Source organism: Marmota marmota, unplaced genomic scaffold, assembly GCF_001458135.2.
Source record: "Marmota marmota marmota unplaced genomic scaffold, marMar, whole genome shotgun sequence".
NCBI classification, from domain to species: domain Eukaryota; kingdom Metazoa; phylum Chordata; class Mammalia; order Rodentia; family Sciuridae; genus Marmota; species Marmota marmota.
The window spans coordinates 9006670-9025820 of NW_026000169.1; positions in this window are offsets into that span (position 1 = coordinate 9006670).

Consider the following 19151-nt stretch of genomic DNA (forward strand, 5'->3'; position numbering starts at 1 on the left):
GCAAATTCTTCAATTTGTGCCCATACATGAGAGAAGGGAGCACATGGTACCACTCTGAAACATTTTTGAGAATTGTATGCCAGACAAGTAATCTTTTCTTTTTAAGTGTGAGTATCGAAAGACAGTTTTATATATACAATGATCACAACAATATACTTTTTTTTTTTTTTGGTATCGGGATTGAACCCAGGGGTACTCAATCACTGAGCCACATCCCTATCCCTTTTTATTTTTTTTATTTTGAGACAGGATCTTGCTAAGTTGCCTAGGACTTTGTTAAGTTGCTGAGGCTGGCTTTGAACTTGCTATCCTCTTGCCTCAGTCTCCAGAGCTGCATGCGCCACCATGTCCAGCAATAATATACTCCTCATGCCATTCTATAAGAAATCATTTGGAAGCTATATCTCAAATAATTGAAAAATAAGAAAAATTAGGAACATAAGACAAGTTATGGTTCAAAAGTATGGGCTGGCTGGCAGTGGAGCTCAGGAGAAGAATTCCCCAGGTTTGAACCCAAACACAAAATAAAAACAAACAAAAAACACATAGGCAATGATGGCCAAATATTTTAGAGATAAGGATAAATATTTCCCAGAAAATGAGTTATAAAACTGAATATTAACATCAAAAATTGTCAAGAGATTTTTTTTTACATGTGTAATAACAAATTTCCTATGTGATAAGCACTGTTTTAGGGATAAAGAGGGACAAAATGCCTGCAAATGGGAAATGTCATTCTAGTAGAGAATTATAAATGATAAACAAGTTCATGAATAAAAATAGTAGGATAAAGAATGTAGCCAATCATGGTGGTCTATACCTGTAATCCCAGTGACTGAGGAGGCTGAGGCAGGAGAATTGCAAATTTGAAGCCAAGGTCAGCAATATATCGATGCCCTAAGCAACACTGTGGAATCCTGTCTCAAAATTTAAAATAAAAAGGGTTGGGGATGTAGCTCAGTGGTGAAGCACACCTGGATTCAATCCCCAGTACAAAAACAAACAGACAAACAACAATAACAAAAACATGACAGCATACTGTCTGGCCTGTGGATCCTTGGAGACAATTTATTTATGATGTGCTATGTACAGCCTATGGCAGAGAGCAGAGTAGTTTGCTTCTGTAGTGAATGACCCTAAACTGCTGTTTTTTGGTTTTTTTTTTTAGAGAGAATTTTTTTTTTTAATATTTATTTTCTTTTTAGTTTTCGGCGGACACAACATCTTTGTTTGTATGTGGTGCTGAGGATCGCACCCGGGCCGCACGCATGCCAGGTGAGCGTGCTACCTCTTGAGCCACATCCCCAGCCCCTAAACTGCTGTTTTTGTTTTAACCTTCTGTGCCTTAAAACAGTAGTCTACTGTTATTAGATGGTCAACTATTTTCAAACTATGGTCATTGAACTGTAGAAAGGAATAGTATCTTTGGAGATAATCTAATCTAAATGAATATTCAGTATTTGAGTGACTGGCCTTAAGTTATTCTATGAGTTAAGAATGAAACCAGAAGCCAGGTACAATGGCACACATCTGTAACCCCAGCAATTTGGGAGGCTGAGGCAGGAAGATCTCAAGTTCCAGAAAAGCCTCAGCAATTTAGTGAGGCCCTAAGAAGTTTAGTAAGATACTGTCTTAAAATAAAAATGAAAAGGGCCAGGCATGTGGCTCAGTGGTTAAAAAAAAAAAAAATCCCTATGTCAAAATGAAATGAGTCAGGCTACGAAGAGAAACACCTCATGATTTTACCTATTTATAAAAGCTTTAAAAGTTAATCTTGTGTTGGGATTTTGAATATTCCTATAAAGAAATGGTAAATGTTTGAGGCAAAGGATATAGCAATTACCTATAGAGCAATTTCAGTGAGGCCAACAGTCACTGTATCGTGTATTGAAATGTCACCCTGTACCCCATAAATATGTACATTAATTATTTGCCAATAAAAAGAATAAAACCAAAAATAGTTTTGCTCTTGGCACTGTGTTCCTATTTGTAGAAATATTTTTCTCAATTCTATTTTCTGTTTTTATTCTTCTGTAGCTACAAACCAGATTAACTTACATCATCAGATTGATAAATTTATTGAGAGTATTTTATTCATCTTTATATTTCCAAGTAGCAAAAAAACTTGGACAAGATATTTTTATGTCCCCCAGCAGACACCCATAAACTTAGATTCAATGTGAGCAAATGAATCCCAAGTCAAGATTTAGAGTTAGGACATCCTTTGGTTTAGTCTCCCTCCTTCCCATCTTCCCTTCCTTCCTTAGGTCTATTTTTAGCTAGGAATGAAACCCAGGGCCACTACATGCTAAGCCTGTGTTCTACCACTGAACCACACCCCTAGCCATAGTTTCTTACATTTTTCTCTGCAATTTTTCATATTTCCCAATTCCCAGGTATATTTCAAAGAGTTGAAGTTCCTTGAAGTTGAGTATAGGTAGGTGAGGTATTACTTCAGTGGAAATATAAATTTATAAATAGAGAGCAACTGGAGTTGGTGGGTATCACTAACCACAAGGAGAAAAAGGAGGCAGAGGGAGAAACCAACACTAGTAGGGAAAGAAGACATTTGGGAATTTAATGTCTCAAAAGAAAAATAATTGGATTGTGCTGGGTGTGGTGGTACACACCTATAATCCCAGCAGCTCTGAAGGCTGGGACATAAGGATCATGAGTTCAAAGCCAGCCTCAGCAAAAGTGAGGCACTAAGCAACTCAGTGAGACATAAATTACATAAATAGGTCTGGGGATGTGGCTCAATGGTCGAGTGCCCCTTAATTCAACCCCCAGTACCCTCCCCACCCTCAAAAAAAGAAAAATAATTATATTGTAATTAGCCATTCTTTGGGTTGGTAAAACATGAATTACTTTGTCTGTGAACCTACTGGCTATTTGAATAACTATGATTATTAGTAAAGATATATACCTTCATATCATCTACCTATTTATTTATTTATGTATTTATTAGTACCAAGGATTGAACCCAGGGGTACCCAGCCTTTTTAAATATTTTTTTAAAATTTTGAGACAGGGTCTCCTAAGTTGCTTAGGGTCTTGCTAAATTGCTGAGGCTAGTCTTGAACTCATAATCCTCCTGCCTCAGCCTCCCAAATCACTCAGATTACAGCATGAGCCACTGTGCCTGGCTATTTATATATCTTTTTAACTTTCTACTATCTGCTCACTTATTTGAGAGAACATTTGTTTCATTTTGTTTTCTCTATTAACAAACTATTCACTTTACCCCTGAAAAGAGCGATGGGGCTTTCTATCCTTTTTTCATCCATTTCTTCTTCCTCTCAAAAAACATTGAAGATTCGCAAGGGAAAAACCTGTCTGAAACTGAAGCTAATCAATGGAATAAAACCTGAGAGCTGGCAAGACAGAAGCCAGGTTATGACATTTGAGCTTGTCACCAAGACTAACCTGAGCCAGCCTCTGTCCTGGGCTGCTTCTGGTAAGCACATCACTGGCCACAGAAAAAACTGACATATTCTTTTGCCCATTTTTAAATTCCAATGTTCTTATTATTTCAACACAAAAATACTCAAATATGGGTTTTTTGGTTGTGATTTTGTTTTCTTAATAGTACTAGGGATTGAACCCAGGGTGATTTATACTGCCGAATTACATCCCCAGCCCTCTTTATTTTTTAATTTGAGACAGGGTCTAACTAAATTGCTGAGGTTGGCCTTGAGCTTGAGGTCCTCTAGCCTCGGCCTCCCAAGTAGCTGTGACACTATGCCTGGCCCTGTTTATTTTGAGACAGGTTCTCACTAAGTTGCCCAAGCTGGTCTGAAACTTGTGATCCTTCTGCCTCAGCTTCCCAAGTTGAAATATGGGTGATTTTTTAAAAAAATATTTTGAAATAATTTTAGGCTTGCAAAAATTATTTGCAGAGTTCCTATATACCCATTACTCAGCTCCAACCAGTAGTGACAACTTACTTGGACATTATGCTTCTTACAACCAGAAAAGAGATCTTCATACCCTAGTGAGCAAACTATGAACCTTGTCCAGATTTCACTTTTTATATACATATGAGTATTTTTGTAAATGTTCTTACATTGAACAATTTGTGCAATGTGCACTGATTATTTTTCTAAATATAAAGTAAGGATTAAAAATATTTACAGGGGGCTGGGGATGTGGCTCAAGCGGTAGCGCGCCCACCTGGCATGCGTGCGGCCCGGGTTCGATCCTCAGCATCACATACAAAGATGTTGTGTCTGCTGAAAGCTAAAAAAAAAAAAAATATTAAAAAAAATTCTAAAAAAAAATTTACAAATATATGAAGCCCAACCTAGATTTTCTTTCTTTCTGTCCTTCTTTCCTTTCTTTCTTTTCCCCCTGTGGGTTGATCCCAGGGCCTTGCACATGCTAAGCACATGCTCAGCCTCTGAGCAACATGCACCCCCACCTAGGCTTATAAGCAATGTCAATGGATTCAAGGAATTTATTTTACTTTTAGAATAGAAAATGTTGCAGAGAACATTCGCCTCAGGCATCTTGGTGATGGAGTGTGTGCTGTGTTTAAGTTAGTTATTATGTCTTGTTCATTATTTAAGATAGGTTAAAACATAACTTTGTGCAGTGTGCTTGTATACCACAAGAGAATTAATTTTTTACTACTCATCCATCACCAGTGGCTGAAACCAGTTTAATGGATTTCTGAAAGCAATTTCCCTGCAGCTATGTTTACCCTTCTCTCTGTTGGTACTTCTAAGCAAATATATAATAGGAAATACTTTACTCATCTGCATTCAAATATTTTTTAAAAACTTATTTTATTTTTTGGAGGGTGCTGAGGATTGAACACAGGGCAATGCACATGGCAAGCAATCTACCACTGAGCTCTATCTCCCACCTTAAAAATCCTGTTATAATAGTGTCTTATTTTGTTTTCTCTGATCTTTTTTTTCTGTAGAAAAAAAAAGAAAGAAAAAAATCAATAACAAACAAAAGTAAAGAAAAAATATCAGAAAAGCTGGAGACTCTGGTATGTGGGTGGAGTGGCTCAAGTCCAAACCCTCAGAACCAAGGAAGCAGATGGTGTAACTCTCCATTCAAGAACAAAGCGGAAGGGGTGGAGGACTACTGGTATAGATCCTGGAGTACAAAGACCAGGGAGCTTCCTGGGGATCTGATGTCCACAGACAGAAGAGGAAGAGTATACTCCAGGTCCAAGGGATAGATAGACACATTGTCCTTTTATCTTTCCTTTTTTCTTAGACTTAGTCTACAGTTCCTCAAGTTATTCTTCGCTGATTCCATATCTTATGTGCACCCTGCATGTTCCAGCAGCCTAAACTTTCCTGAATCTCAATCTATCTTTTCAACTCAGTGAGGTTGCAGTCTTTCTTGGACTCCCACCTGGGATATGACCCCCAAATGCCTCCAGGAAGGAAGTCAAGGCAATTCTAAGGCTCATCTTCTTTTCGATTTTTCAGGGATTATAGTTGTACTTATTTTCCAACATGTAAACACTGTTGACTCTCCTGTCTTGTTTAATTTTCTAATTGTTTCAATTGGCAAGCCCAGCATTGTTTACTCTAGTACTCTTTTCATGACCAAGCCTTCAGGATAATTCTCAATTTTTCTTAGCCTATTGGAACACTTATTCTATTTTATAATAAGAAGTCTTGTCTGACTCCAAACCAAAAATGAAGCCAACAGAGATATTTAGATTATTGTAATGTTGACTTTTGATGATAAATATGCAAGTGATTCTCATACAGGTTTCCCAAGTACATACTTTGTTGAAAACTGTTTTAGGTATCCTGAGGCTGTAGGACAATTAATACTCAAAGGAATAAAAGCAGCGAAGGGAGTGTTTGGAATTTCTCCAAATAAAATTATTACTCCATATACTATGGATCAAATTGATGAGTTAGCTAATGAGTTAAATACTTGGGCAATAATCATGTGTAAATCTAATGTTTCATTTGATAATCACTTACCATCTAATCCTTTGTTGTCTTTCTGGTCCTTGCATCCTATAGTTTTTCCAAAAATGACAAGAAAAACACCTATCATGAATGCTCCAAATATATTCACTGATGGGTCAAATAATGGTACAGCAGCAGTAGTTACCCCTGATCAAACTTTTACATTTTTAGTACCCAAAAAACAGCTCAAAAGGTAGAGCTTCATGCAGTATTACAAGCTTTTGTGATGTTTAAAGATTCTGTATTTAATTTATTTTCTGATAATCAGTATATAGTTAATGCTATAGTATCCCTTGAAGATGCTGGTAGGATTTCTCCTTCCTCTACTGTTTTCTCTTTGTTTTCCACTATACAAAGTCTAATCTGGGACAGAAAAGATCCATTCTTCATAGGACATATCAGGGCACATACAGGATTGCCTGGAGTCCTTAGTTTGGGCAATGATTTAGCAGATGAAACTACACATGACATACATATTTTCTCTACACTAGAAGAAGCTACAAATTTTCATAAAAAGTTCCATGTCAATGCTAATACTTTACAAAAGCGTTTTAAAATAACTAAGGAACAAGCTAGACAAATAATAAAACAATGTCAAAATTGTGTGACCTTTTTACCACAAGTTAATCTTGGAGTCAATCCTAGAGGATTGATACCTAACCATATTTGGCAGATGGACGTCACACACTTGCCAGAATTTGGAAAATTAAAATATTTGCATGTTACAGTTGATACTTCTTCTGGATTTTTGATGGGCTCCCTTCATGCCGGAGAAAAAACTAAAGATGTTATAGCTCATTGCTTACAAAATTTTGCCACTGTGGGTGTTCCAAAACAGTTAAAAACAGATAATGCCCCTGGTTATACTTCTACCTCTTTTAAACAATTTTGCTCAACATTTGGCATTACTCATATAACAGGAATCCCATACAATCCACAGGGACAAGGCATAGTTGAAAGAGCTCATCAAACTATTAAAATGTACTTATTAAAGCAAAAAGAAGGAATTGGGAAGGGGTATATATTCCCCAAAGATAAACTTAAAATAACCCTTTTTACTCTAAACTTTTTAAATTTGGATTCATCAGGACTTAGTGCTGCGGAAAGGCATATGTGTCCAAAAAATGTACATAAGCCCAAGGTACTTTGGAAGGATATTCTAACAGGACAATGGAAAGGTCCTGACCCAGTAATTGTCTGGAGTCGGGGGTCTGTTTGTGTGTTTCCACAGGGAGAACAGCAGCCGATTTGGATTCCAGAGAGATTAACCAAGGTCCTGACCCAGTGATTGTCTGGAGTCGGGGGTCTGTTTATGTGTTTCCACAGGGAGAACAGCAGCCGATTTGGATTCCAGAAAGATTAACTAAAGCGATTTCTACAGACCAAAAAGAAGATGATTTGGCTCAAATCCATAACAACTGATATCCAAAACTCCAGTTTGGCTATTCTTACATCTGCAACAGAACCAGGATGCTTTTTTCAATATCTATTTTATTATTGCCCTTTGCCATATCATGAAGTTCTATTTTGTTTTTTGAGCTCATACAGACCTAGGTTAATGTTTTGCTGATCAGTTCTATTTTTTGACTATAGAGTTTTTAAACATTGCAATGGAGATTTCACCTGTAAAAAGTTATAAGGCCTTTACTATAATGTTATGTGTTGTATGTATTATATTATGTGTGCACACTTGTGTTTTGTGTTATATGTTTGAATGTATGTATGTCCATATATCATATATGATGAGCGCTCATGATAAAATGGATCCAAATTTTTTTTTTTCACGTGATTTATATGGTTTAATTTAAATTGGGTAAACAACTGTTGAGGATTGTTTTAATATGTAAACAAAAAAGAAGGTTAACAGATCTGTTTGTTTACTTTCACCTTTCCTTTTCATTATATTTAATAATTCTCTTAAAGATAATGTAAATTGTTAAGAAAATTGTTTTCTTTTAGTGCCTTCTGTAATGTTACATAATTTTTTCTTTAGCCATTATTGCCAGAATTCCTATCTTCATCCCAGTGCTGGTGAAGTCAAAGATAAAACCAATCTACAGCTTCTACAATAGCCATCACTGAACTGCTTGCAGAACTTGCCTGGACACATTGTGAGCTCACCTGTATGCATTGTGAACTATCTGTTGGTGCAGCGACTTGTGGTAGTGTTGGGGTATTTTTGCTGATGATGTCACCGGTGGTACAATTTTTCAAAGGAGCCCTCAATTGGCTTAATGTCATGGCATTTTGCATCCTCCTCTACTAGTGATGGTCTAAAATTTGGGGGCCAACAGAGGTGAGGCAAAGAACCTCACCCCCCCACTGGTGCATAGGCCTATCCACAAGTATGGCTGTATGCTGGACCGGTAGTCAGTGATGGGTATGATCCAATTGCAGTGGTACCAACCTAAGACAGGAGGCTGACGCCTAGAGGTCAGCTCATCTGATGACGGGTAAGGACCATATGTTGTATTGGACAACCTAACAGGCATGGTCCCTAAGCCACATTGCTTGTCGTTTAATTAAACAGAAGGGGGGAGATGCTGAGAGCCATAGCCAAGTAGGAATGACGCATGGCATTTTTGGTTGAAAGGTGATGCCAGCAAGCCATTGAGATGATAATGATTATGTTAAGATGTGCATTCAATTGGATATTAGACCCCTGCTGTCCACCTGGGCCTGCTACTTTGGAGCTCTGTGGGACTCTGGGAGAGTTCCCATTGGTTGAGGAAGTGCGGTAGGAGGGAATTCCAGAGGAGGGATTTCCTGTTGGTGGAGTGTGTCCTGAGAGAACGCAGCGTGCGTGGTTCACAGGAAAATTCCCGGGGAGCGTGTGTGGAGTGGATTCCGCGGGACTTTTGGAAATAAAGTTTGTTCCTGCTTGAGTGGCTCGTGATTTTGTGCCTAGCCAGACTGTGGCAGTGTCGCACACCTGTAATCCCAGTGGCTCAGGAGGCTGAAGCAGGAGGATTGCAAGTTCAAAGCCCAGCCTCAGCAACTTAGGCAGACACTAAGCAACTCAGTGAGACCCTGTCTCTAAATACAATGTAAAAAAGGACTGGGAATGTGGCTCAGTGGTAAAGTGCCACTGGGTTCAATCCCCAGTATCAATAACAACAGAAAAAAAAAACAAAACTAGAAATAGAACTACCACTATCTACTATCCCACTCCTGGGTATCCAAAGAAAATGAAATCAACATACAAAAAAAATGTGGATGCCCATGTTTACCATGGTACTATTCCCAATGGTTAAGATATGGAATCAGATTAGGTGCTCATCAACAGATGAATGGATATAGAAAATGTGTATATATACACAAGGGAGTATTCATCCATGAAGGAGGATGAAATCCATCCATTTGTGGCAAAATGGATGGAACTGGAGGACATGATGTGAAGTGAAATAAACCAGACCCTAAAGAACAAGTATTGAACTTTGTACTTTCTCTGTCATATGTGGAAACCAAGGGAAAAAAAGTCCAACTGAAAATACAATAGTGATTTCAGGGGACAGGGGCAGGATGGTGGGGAGAAGAATGGTGGATGAATAGGAACCATGCATATTGTCCACAAGTATGGAACTATGGTAGTGACTCACTTTACTATGTGCAATTAATTTGTGTTAATTTCAAAAAAATAGATATTAAACAAATAAGCCCCTGAAATATTTTCTTTACCCAGGCAGGGGGAAGGATCCATCTTATTGCTTCCAAAGCTTTTCATACATATATTTATCTAGACCACAACCTGTGGAACTGTGCATGTGAAAGAGTTCCTTGGAATGGTAAGACATAACATCTGCTCACATAGACAGTCTCTTAATTTACGTGCAGACTGAACTTATAGAGGCTCATCTTTTATTTCTGTATTTTCAATGCCTAAAACAGGTGAAGGTACTTTGTAAAAAATAATTTAAGGGTTACAATATTGCAAAATAGATATTTGTTCTTAGTCTTCATTCCCAACTCCTGAAATCCTTGGAATCTCCTAATTGATAAGTATCTATGGCATGCTAATGAATGACTGATAACTGGCAGTACCTAGATAGCTTCAGGTTACCAGGCTGTCACACCAAGGCAAGATTAGAGGGTGGAGACTTTTCAACCTCCACCCCACCTCCAAGAAGAGAAGCTGAGGTCAAGTTTATCACCAGTAGCCAATGATCACTCACTTATACATATATAATGAAGCTTCCATAAACACCCAAAGGACTGAGCTTCTGGAGAGCTGAAGACTTGAAGGTGTCTAGAGGGTGGTTTGCCTCTCAGAAGGTCAAGTTATGTGTCCCTTCTCTCCTACCCAACCCTACAAATCTTTTCATCTGTGTCCTTTGTAATATCCTTTATAATAAACTAATAAATGTAATTAAAATGTTTCCTGAGTTCTGTGAGCCACTCAAGCAAATCAATCCAAACCAAGAAGGAGGTTGTGGGAGCCCTGATTTATGGCTGATTAGTCAGAAGCAGGTAAAACTGATGCTATTGATAGAATGCTATAGTGTTCAGTTAGAGAACACCATCGGTGACCCCTGCAGAACCGTTTGCTTGCTTGTGGGAGGGAGAAATCACTTCCTACATCTGGGTGTCAGAATTGCTTGATTGCAGCCAGTTTAAAGCCAGCCTCAGCAATTTAGTGAGACCCTAAGCAACTCAGTGAGTCCCTGTCTCTAAATAAACTACAAAAGAGGGCAGTTGTTACATGCCCATGACTTCAATTCCTGGTACCAAAAAAAAAAAAGTTGCTTGATTGCTGGTGGGGAGAAATCTCCACACATGTTGGTGGCTGAAGTAATATATATTGTACTCTGGTGAGTAGAGAGGAGGAAAATGTTGGTTATTTCTATACCCTTACAATGATTTATTTCCTCTTTTAAGTAACTTAATAAATTAAGACCATATGATGGTGTACCCCTATAATCCCAGAAGCTCAGGAGGCTAAGGCAAGGGGATCACGAGTTCAAAGCCAGCCTCAGCAATTTAGCAAGGTGCTCAGCTACTTAGCAAGACCCTGTCTCAAAATAAAACATAAAAAGGAATGGGAATGTGGCACAGTTAAGTGCCCCTGGGTTCGATACAAAAAAAAAAAAAGTGGGGCAGTGGGCTGGGGATATAGCTCAGTTGGTAGAGTGCTTGCCTCACAGTCACAAGGCCCTGGGTTCAATCCTCACCACCACCACCACAACAACAACAAAAAGAAAGAAAGAAAAGAAAGAAAGAAAGAAAAAGCAAAAAGAAAGAAACAAACAAACAATATGGAAGTCTCAAACCCTTTGTTCTACCTCTTTCTCCTTTCCCCTTTTTCTTCTTCCTCTTTTTTTTTTTAATTCTTCTTTGAGGTGGTTTATGATTCCTCTATTGCACTCCTGACCTCTCTTTCTAGGCACAATTTTGAGCAGACTTGGCAACAGAGGTTCACAGGGCTTCCAAAATCCTCCTAAGCTCAAGTGGGTGATTTACATATCAGGGCAACCTGAGACTGATGTCTCCATTTTAAATGTTCCACCAGCCTTGAAGAGGAAAAGTCATCGGAGGACACTCCTTCAGACTTACAATTGCACCAAAATAGGACCCTATAAAAAGACATATCTGTATTGTTCCTGGTACCACAATGTCACCATTAGTAGATATTTGAGGGATACTTTTTCTTTTTTACTCTCTCACCTTGCTGTAATACTTTTCTGAATCCTCTCTTTTCAATATCCTTAGAGCTGCCTTTCTGGTGCACGTCAGCATAGAGTATGTATGAAATTAGCTCTTTGATGTGAAAAATCGACCATCATGATTCCTCCTCTAACTTATCCTTCCTGGTTTTGGTTATTAGCTCTTCTTTCTTCTGCCCTTAACATTGGTGCCAGGATCCATTATGATGCCAGCCTCTCACCCCCTCTACCAGCCCAGTGTGGGCAGTTGCATCACCCCAATGGCATCCACAATAGATTGCCTTTGATCTCTACCTCCTGCCCAGACCTTTCCACTGAGTCTCAGACTTCTATTTCCAGCTATTTCCTGGATTATTCTCCTTATGGGCACCTCATATTCAGACTGTCTATGAAGCAGCACTGCCATAGCATGCAGTTTCTTCCTTTTTGCAGCTGTCAAAATTGAGAGTGTTTAAGCCACAGAAACTTGTTTCTCTTGAATGCATGTCCTACAATGTGGTGAAAAAAACCATTCTGTATGCCTAGCCTCTCCTTTAAAAGCTCATTAATAATCCTAATGGCAGCTGTTTCTGGGGGAGAGAGGGAGTAACCTGGGATGGCATGGGAAGAAAATATTCTTTTCATTGTACATCTTTTGGTGACTTTTAAATTTTATACTATACACCTGTATACATATTTTAAGCAATAATAATTAAAAGTGTAATGAAGAGCAATGAGAAATCTTTACTATAAAAATTTACTCACCAAGAAGCAAACCACTTGAGAATTCACCCACAAAGGATCTGCCCCATACCCTTTCGAAGATGTGTAGCTTGCTGAAAGTGAGAGAAGATAATGTATTCATGGGCACTTGCTCCTTTTACACAAGCTTGTTAAAAGGCTGTGATACTGTTTCAAGTTCTCTTGAACACAAGTTCAAGCTTTGTGAACCTCAAGCTTCCTGAATTTCAATACTAAGCCTGTATCATATGCTCATGTGAACTTATGCATTCATGTGAAAACATTTTTGAGTGCCAGGCACTGTTAAGACCTGAGGACCCAGAGTTAAATAATTCACACTTCTGTGCTCAGATTCCTAGAGTCTGAAGATCATTATAAAGTGATGTGCTAAGGAGCATGGGATATTTGTGGTACCTGACCTTGCTTTTGAATGGATGGATTTAGGCAGTCAGGGAAGGCTTTTTATAGAAGGAAGTCTGTACTTCAAAGTGTTGAGCTGAATTAGACAGGAGGGAGAGAGAGAGGGCAAACAAGAGTGAAGACACAGAGACCATATGAGAGACAAGAAGAAATTCTGAGTTATCAGAGCATGTGCAAAGTAGCTAATGATGACTTTAGATACATAATCTTCCCTAACTTAATTCAAATTCAGGCTGTGTGGGTGTGGGTGTGTTTAACCAGGAAATGCCCTACATTCTTAATATTCTATATTTTCTGAAAAGTTTAGTTACCTTTTACATTGCCTACAATCATACGCTTTGACATCAGCCTGCTAAAACTTTTCTTAACCTTTCTAGTCTTTGGACTCGTACAACTTCTGAATTTTTATGTAAAAGTGTGTATATATGCACATGTGTATTTTCCAATAAAGATAATCCAGACATCATTGTATGCTGATTTGTGCACTTTCCTTTGACAAAGAAGTTATTAACTTACACAAAGATTAGCATTAAAAACAACATATAAATGTTATGCACATTTGATTTGAAGTATCCTGCAAACATGAGCTACCCTTGCCGGGCACAATAGGCATGTGCTTGTAATCCCAGTAGCTCGGGAGGCTGAGGCAGAAGGATTGTAAGTTCAAAGCCAACCTCAGTAATTTAGGGAGGCCCTAAGCAACTTAGTGAGATCTTGTCTCTAAATAAAATACAAAAAAGGGCTGGGATGTGGCTCAGTTGTTAAACATACTTGGATTCAATTCCTGGTACCAACCAACAAACAAAAAACACAAATTACCCTCTTTGGAAAAAGGCCTTTATTCTAAAAGGAGCATAAGAAGCATGAATTTCTTTCTTTCTCTCTCTCTTTCTTTCTTTCTTTCTTTCTTTCTTTCTTTCTTTCTTTCTTTCTTTCTTTCTTTCTTTCTTTCTTTCTTTCTTTCTTTCTTTCTTTCTTTCTTTCTTTCTTTCTTTCTTTCTTTCTTTCTTTCTTTCTTTCTTTCTTTCTTTCTTTCTTTCTTTCTTTCTTTCTTTCTTTCTTTCTTTCTTTCTTTCTTTCTTTCTTTCTTTCTTTCTTTCTTTCTTTCTTTCTTTCTTTCTTTCTTTCTTTCTTTCTTTCTTTCTTTCTTTCTTTCTTTCTTTCTTTCTTTCTTTCTTTCTTTCTTTCTTTCTTTCTTTCTTTCTTTCTTTCTTTCTTTCTTTCTTTCTTTCTTTCTTTCTTTCTTTCTTTCTTTCTTTCTTTCTTTCTTTCTTTCTTTCTTTCTTTCTTTCTTTCTTTCTTTCTTTCTTTCTTTCTTTCTTTCTTTCTTTCTTTCTTTCTTTCTTTCTTTCTTTCTTTCTTTCTTTCTTTCTTTCTTTCTTTCTTTCTTTNTCCCCTCCCCCCCAAAAAAAAAACTAAGTAAAAAAAGATAAAAATGACTTTGTTGCTTAGCCCACAAAATTCCAGGAATAAATGGGTATTTGGAACAACTTCAAGGAACTTGCACAGAATTAGCAAAATAAGATTACCAAGGATTATATCTGTAAATTGAAGGGTGAAACTCAAATTAAAAAATTATCAGGAAATGGTAACACTTTAGCTCCTGAATCTTTCCGAGGACAAACATAACAGGAAATGCAAGTTTAGGCCAAAGTTTAAAGATTCTTGTTTGGGGTCTGGGAATGCAGTTGAGTGGTAGAGCACTTGCTCAGCACACATTAAGCCCTGGGTTCCATTCTCACACCCCCAAAAACCTTAAAACATCCAATTTCTTTGTGGCAGTAGCTGCCCTGAAGTTTTGACTACTGGTTATGTTCTTAAACACTGCCACCTACTGGAAATTTTAAAGAAATGTGCACAATTAGAGCTTCCAATACCTCTGAGAGGAGGTGGGTGCTGGGGATAAAACCAGGGCCTCTTGCATGCTAGGCAAGCACTGCAGCTGAGCTCCATCTCAGCCCCAGCTTTCTATCATGGGTGAAGCAGGAAATTGGAAAATATTAATCTTTGTTTAATGTTACTTGTTCAATTATGTACCAGTGCAACTTGATAGGTAAAGCTAAGGTGAGCTGTGAAACAAGAAAAACAGGATTTAAAGTTCACTTTTCAAATAAAGTGGTTTCCTCTTGACTTGACTCTTAGGGGAAATATCCGATAAAATCATATTTTCTTCTCACAGATCCACTCCTTGTAATAAATGAAGAGACAGATCATTCTAGTATTCATATAGAAAACAATTATACCTAGAATGAAAGTAAGGTAGACATTGAAGTATTTAATATGCCACCACTGCCCTTGGCAATGGTGATATAAAATAAGATGTGAAGGTAATGGACATAGAGAACACTGGGCCACAAGTCAGTGGATAAGTCCCAAGGTTCCAGCCCCTGCCTGGCTCAGTGAGCTAGACTAGGCCACTCCACCTGGCTCTATCTTGTTTACTTTATTTGATAAACAAGGAAGTTTCATTAAATCGTCTTTCAGCCATAGGCTCAGACTAAAATTTAACAACTCTCAGGTGGACATAGTTTCAAGGAAATAGACAATGATACATGCTATGATTCTTAACTGCTGTTGATAATCCTTTAAAAGTGCTAAATAAAGTTCATGCCACAAGGGCTGGGGCTGGGGCTCAGTGGTAGAGCATTTGCCTCACATGTGTGAAGCACTGGGTTCAATTCTCAGTACCACGTATAAATAAATGAATAAAATCAAGGTCCATCAACAACTAAAATATATATATATATATATATATATTAAAAAAGTGCATGACACAATGAAATGATACTTTTCACTCTTTAAAATGTAAACTAAGAAGGTCTCCTAGTGCCCAATCTCTTCAATCTAAACTCGTCTGACCTAATTCTATCTGGGAAAATGATTTCCTTGGTCATCACTTGTCTGGGATTGCTTTCCCCTGGCTCTGACAGGTGCATTGCTCAGCCCAGTCAGGAATCACATGTGCAGCTATTCCTGGGTTTGGGAATTATCTGCTCTTGCCAAGGTGTGTAGAACTATTGCAAAATTGTATAACCATCCATGTTGAGTGTATCTTAGTGTTGCAATGTGCCCTTTGTTTCATACTGTTTATTTTGAGGCTGTATTTTTATAGCTGGCCCTCAGCACTGAAGTGGAATTTATTTTGTGTCCCTATGAAGGAATACTTGGGGAGAAATGACCTCCTTGGTCTGCTGCTGTTCTCTCTAGTCCCTTTACCCCCCTTTTTTGTGGTCCTCTTCTACTGGAGTAGACTTGCTTCTTCACTGTTATGTTTCTGAGATATTTCCACTTTTAAAATCTGTCTTTGGTTACAACCTCCCCTTTCGGTCTACCTCAGACCATCTGTCTTGCAATAAAAATCACTGGGGAAGACAGTGCCTTTAGAAGACCTTGAAAATTTGTTGACTGCTTCGTTCTATTCTCATTTCTACATCAAATTAAATGGAAAAGAACTATTATTTTCTTACCATCCAGATGCACCCTGGCTTTAAAGGCATCACAACCAACCTACATTTGCTATAGAGCTCAAAGCTGGAGCTTGCTAATGCTGCCACCTGGGGTCACTCAGTGACTATCAAATCATTCCAGGTGGGACTGGAGGAATTCTCACTGATGGAGCCCACCTCAGTGGCCTAGCATAGATTTAGATTTCCTTTGGGGTGTAAGATCACCATGGAATAGAGGCCCTGTAATGGGCTGAGAATATTAGTTCTAATAGAAAGAAAACAAGTAGATACAAAATAACTCCTTCCTCTTATTTATTGTGTCAATGTTTGATGCCCTTCATAATTTTTGAAAAAATTTTGGCTATTCTCTCTTCAAATATTTCTTCCGTTCCTTTCTCTCTGGCAAAAGAGCTTGATGTAATCAGAAAAGAAAGGCAGTTGGAGTTACTGGCACAAATTGTGGAGATAGTGATAGATGAGATTGAAGAGGTGGGTGTGGGCCAGGTTATATGGATCCTTATAGGTCTATACAAAAATTCTAATTTTGTTTCCTTTTTATTACAGAGAAGTTCGAAGATATACAAAAATAAAATTGTATTCTTGTTTCCCATAATTCTTTACCAGTTTAAAACAATTACTTATTCATGCTCAGATATTTTCCTTTATGCACCTGCTTTTCTCCTATACACCACCAGATGATTGTATAGAAAACTCCAACACAATTTTTTTGCTTTGTTTTATTTTTATATTTTGAGACAAAATTTTACTTGTGAATATTTCAGTATTACTGAAGATAGACTTCTTAACATAGCCACAATACCATTATTACACCCAATATTATATCTATTAGTGGTATACTTGTTATATTTTATGTTTGTGTTAAATATAACATTAATGATATTAAAAACTAATTCCTTAATATCATTAAACATTCTGCCAGTGATCAAATTTTTACCCTTGTTTCAATCTATTTTTAGTTTTAGTTTTGAATCACTTTTTATTTTTTTTAATCCAGGGCCTAGCACATGCTAGGCAAATACTCTACCACTGAGCCACATCCCCAATTCTTTTTATTTTATTTTTGAGAACAGATCTTACTAACTTCTGTAGGCTGGCCTTGAATTTGCAATCCTCCAGCCTCCTGAGTAGCTGGGATTTCAGGTGTGTACCACCAACCCAGGTTTGAATAACATTTATAATAAGCTTTTTTTTTTTTTTTTGGTGGTACTGGGGATTTGACCTTGAGTTGCTCTACTAAACATCCTCAGTCCTTATTCCTCAAACCAATGATCCTTCTGCCAGTTTCCCTAGTAGCTGGGATTATAGGTATGCATCATCATACCTGGCTTTAAAAGAAGCTTGATCACAGCAATTGTTGAAATGTTTCTCAAATGCTTTTTTAATTCTCGGAGACCTGTCTTCATTATGTTCTCTTCCCCAGAATTTATTTGTTAAAGAAATCTAAATTTGCTGATTTTATTTCTATGACATCATTTTGTATATTTCTGAAAATTTGGCATATTGGTAGTTAGATTAAGAGTCCTGATGTGACTTGGAATTAATCTTTTGGCAAGAATACTTGGTAGATCTTGTGCATTTCTATGGAGACACATAATACCTGGTAGATATTCATTCATATTCTCTCTCTCTCTCTCTCTCTCTCTCTCTCTTTCTCAATTTTACAATCCCTTAATGATCATTGTCTAAATCCATTAATTCCTGAGAGTTTACAAGAGAATGATATAGAAGATTCTATTTTTAAATTTTATTAGCCAAATATTTCTATAAAGACCAGATTATCCTCACTAGACATTTAGTTATCCAAAAGTATAATTTATATGTAAAGAGCAGAATGAAGTTTGAGTCTTTCCCTTTATTTACTAGTTTTCCAAATAATGACAGGTTCCCTATCATCTGTCAAGGTTTTATTTTGAAAGATTTTTTTTGTCGTTATACTATATGCAATTAAATACACACAGAAAAGATTACTGTTTAAAACTACTTTTACCTATTACTGTAACTAATATAGAGATGATTTAGATATGTATAAAATATTTAAATTAAAATGTGCACATGGTTCCTCGTTCAAAAATTTAAAATAAGCTCTATACAGAAGACTAGCAGCCAGGTGTGGTAGCATGGATATGTAATGTCAGTGACTTGGGGACTGAGGCAGGAGGATCTCAAGATTGTGGCCAGCCTCAGAAACTTAGCAAGACCATGTCTCAAAAAAAAAAAAAAATTAAAAAAGGGGCTAAGTGTGTAGCTCAATTGTTGAGAGCCACAGCCGAAGGGGCCCCAGCAAACTTCCAGCTGCCAGCAAACTTCCAGCTGCCGGCTGATGATTGGCTCACAGCGGCCCAGCAACATCTAGCTGATTGGCTCCTCTGCGGTGATGCTCATTGGGCTGTTTCCCTGCCCTTTCAGACCACGGAGCTGCTCATTGGGGGACTTTTTTGGCTCCGCCCACATGACCCAGCCAATAGGCCTCAAGAGCAGGAGGATTGTGGGAGGTGGAGAGAAGCTTGTGTGGGAGAGAGAGGCTTGTGGAAAGCCGGTGGTGGCAGTTGAGGCTCTGAGGGTTTTTCCTGAGAGGCTGTTTTGTTTGGCGTGTGTGGTTCTAAAAATAAAGTTAGTTTCTTTTGACAAGTGGCTCCTGATTGTGCCCAGCCAGACTGAGGCACTCAATGGTAAAGCACCCCTTAGTTTGATCCCCAGTAAAGGGGTGTGGGGGAGAAGATATTAAAAGAAGATCAGCTTCCATTTCTGTTCCTCCTATTCCATCTTTCCTCTTAAACTCTTGGCATATACATTATTTGTGTGTGTGATTTATCCTTCCATTGATGTGCATATGTGTAAGTGTGTATGCGTGTGTGTGTGTGTGTGTGTTACTGGAGATTGGACCCAGGGGTACTCTACCACTGAGCCACATCCCAGGCCCTTTTTATTTTTCTTAA